Raw genomic sequence first — 3,611 nt, forward strand, 5'->3', positions numbered from 1 at the left:
TATGTATGCACAGGTCTGTACTAGACCTGATATTGCTTTTGCGGTAGGAATGCTTGGCAGATATCAAAGTAACCCTGGTCTTGACCATTGGAAAGCTAGTAAAAGGGTCTTGAGATATTTATAAGGAACCAAGGATTTTAAGCTTACACACAAATACTCTGACTCATTGGAGGTGATTGGATATTCAGACTCTGATTTGGGTGGATGCAAAGACACTAGTAAATCCATTTCAGGATACATTTTCCTTCTTGCTGGAGGTGTTGTGTCTTGGAGAAGTGTCAAGCAGACCATTGTTGCAACATCCACAATGGAAGCTGAATTTATAGCATGCTATGAAGCTACATCACAGGAGTTATGGTTGAAAAATATTATTTCCGGTCTTAGGATTGTCGATTCCATTTCAAGGCCATTAAGAATCTTCTGTGACAATTCAGCTGCAGTATTCTTTTCTAAGAATAATAAAAGTAGCAGCCGAAGCAAGCACATCGACATAAAGTACTTGATGGTTAGAGACTATGTGAAGAAGCAAGATGTAAGTTTTGAGCATATTAGTACTACTTTGATGATTGCTGATCCTATGACTAAAGGTCTGTCTGCTAATATTTTCAAGGATCATGTAACCCATATGGGTCTTATTAGCTCAATTTAGCCTTGTTTTGTTCTCTAACAGTTTGTCTAGACATTATGTTCATTTTGATATGCATGACAGTGCACACTTTGGTTTTCCATGTATTATTTTGTGATCATTGGATTAAAGTTGGACTCTGAATGACTTATATTAAGTTCATTCATAAAGTTGTTGACACTTTATTAGAACATACTGTACATTGTAATACATGGAAGGAATTGTTTGTTTAAGAGCATAACCGCCATGATTCATGTAATGATATGTTTTAGTTAAAGTGATTGTTACATAACTTTTAGTTGAGTGATAAAGTCTATGGCCATATTATATGCTTATCTCTCTTAAAGGATTATCTGATTTTAATATGTCGGCCAAGTGGGAGAATGTTAAAAAAGAGACTTTTAATGTGGCTCACATATAAGGTAATAAATTATTTACCTTGTCTTCCAAAGGAAATAATATATCAGATAATATTCTGTAATTATGCATATATGGTAATTTCTTTGATGAAAAGAAACTATCATATATTAGTAGTCTCTAGGGCAATTATAATTTAAAAAGAAGTCTTTAGGGCTAAAGTATTTGTCTAAGAGTCTCTAGCCTACCTATAAATACGCTCGTGACTCCATCAGTCTAGCATCATACGATAGGCACAGGCTAGAAGACTTTAAGTTTTCTGTCAAAGTTCTTTCAAGGTAATTCCCCACATCATTTGAACAACCATGGCTGAAGGTACGCTCCTTGTATAATTTCCGTTGCGTTTGCTCTGTATATGTATTAGAAATTCAACAAATCATCCATGGCGTTTCGTAAAAGAAAGAGCTATGGGTCATCACCCATGGACTTCTATAGTTCTATGTATACCCTAGTCAGTGTGAACATATATAATTTATCAAAATTAAAGTGTAAATGGATAGTGTAAGCTTTATAAAAGATACTCCTTTCGTTCCAGTTTATGTGAACCTATTTCTTTTTTGGTCCGTTTCAAAAATAATGACTCATTTCTAAATTTGAAAATAATTTTGCCTAAACTTACAATTCTACCCTTAATGAGAAGCTTTTACAACCACACAAATACTTTGGACCCATTTGTGACTTGTTTAGGACCAAAAATTACAAAAATCTTTATTTTTTTTAAAATTTCGTGTTCAATCAAACAGGTTCACATAAATTGGAACGGAGGGAGTAGAATTTTTGGAAAACCATGAAAATAACTAATTAGAGAAGAATAGCTAGCTAGCGTAGAATTAGAGTCAGAAGCATTTCTTCTATGAGAAAATACGCTTCTTGGGATTAACTGAAGATAGGTTTGGAAGTTGTTGGGTCCGCTGAAATGGAGGAAGAGGAATAGTAGAATCTCTGCCTTTGAATTTTGTGGTGGACAGATGGCTTTAATCTATAGGTTTATTTATAATTACCGGAGGATGGGATACTGGAACGAATCCAGACCCTTAGATTACTAACTTCTCAAATTCCTCATGTTTTGATAGAAACGAAGAAATATGAGTTGATAATGACTGGTTGTAGTTTACTCCCTCCTTTCATTTTATCTTTTTATTTTGATCCAAAATAAATATTCATTTACATAATCAAGAAGGAATTAATTTTATTTTTTCAAAAATTACCCTTATTTACATATTCCAATGTGTCAAGATAAGAATTAATTAAGGTTAATTTAGTAATATATCTTTTTTTCTCTAGGAGTTCGTATTTCTTTAATGGGTGTGCCAAAGGTAAAATGGTCATTTATTGTGGATCGAAGGAACTATCATTTTAGTTGACATAAATTACACAATTGCATAAATATTGAAACGTAAGGGGGGTATATTTATATGAAGGTAAATGGCCTCTCAATTTTATTGAATGTTTATTTACATATTTGTACAAAAATATTTTTGAAGTAATGTATGGTTGAAGGGCAATAATGTCACTTAATTTTTTATGGATAAATTTGTAAATTAACTTTTAACATTGGGGCTTCCCACTTATAATATAGTATGATATGATAATATTTTTAAAGTAATGTGTGGTTGAAGAGCAATAATGTCACTTAGTTTTTATGGATAAATTTGTAAATTAACTTTTAACATTGGGGGCTTCCCACTAATAATATAGTATGATGATATGATGCATGCAACTTGTTAGTAGATTATGGTATACTTGGAGAGTGTCGGACTGATGTACAATCATCATGCATAGACATTTTAGACTCATGTATAATGCTATTTGAGAATTGATGTGAAATTGGGTCTTATCATGCCTAGACACTACATTCATGTGGAAGTATTCGGGTTAAAGCTATTTGGTGCAGATCTATTTTATATGTGTATTTGGAGCATTTGTATATGCTTTGACCTAGTTACTTAGAAAAGCATGTTTATTACCTTTTTCTTGATTGAGCACTTTATTATTGATATCCGTTGTTTCTTGGTTATTTTTTTGTTATTGTATATGCCTATGACTGCACAGGTTATATAAACTGAGTATCTTTTGACTAAGCCTCACAACTATTTCGCAAGGATTAATGTTGATACTTAGTGAATACATGAGGTCAATTATACTCATACTACACTCTGCACCTTCCATATATATTTTGGAGTCAATGTTGTGAAAGTAGAAAGCTAACATTGAAGATGTACCAACATTCCAGTTACAAACTATCATTTTGTACATGGTAGTTTAAGACTTATAATTCTATTTATGCATATTCCAAACAACTGATGTATTTTCTTCACACCAACATTGTACTTCTTAATCTTAATGACTCATAAATTGTACTACCAGTTCTTGGGAATAGTTTGTATTGATCCATGCGTTCTTATTTACTATATATTTGATAATCTTTAGTTCGAGTTGTGATTGGTTTACCTAGCGGGTTGGGTTAGACAATCCACAACTTGGTGGTATTTGAATCGTGACAAACAGTGATGCATGAAGTTCCGTCACAACCAGAGGGAAATTCTGATAATGACAAATCTCAAAGCCA

This window comes from Nicotiana tomentosiformis, chromosome 11 (assembly GCF_000390325.3).
Source record: "Nicotiana tomentosiformis chromosome 11, ASM39032v3, whole genome shotgun sequence".
Taxonomy (NCBI): Eukaryota; Viridiplantae; Streptophyta; class Magnoliopsida; order Solanales; family Solanaceae; genus Nicotiana; species Nicotiana tomentosiformis.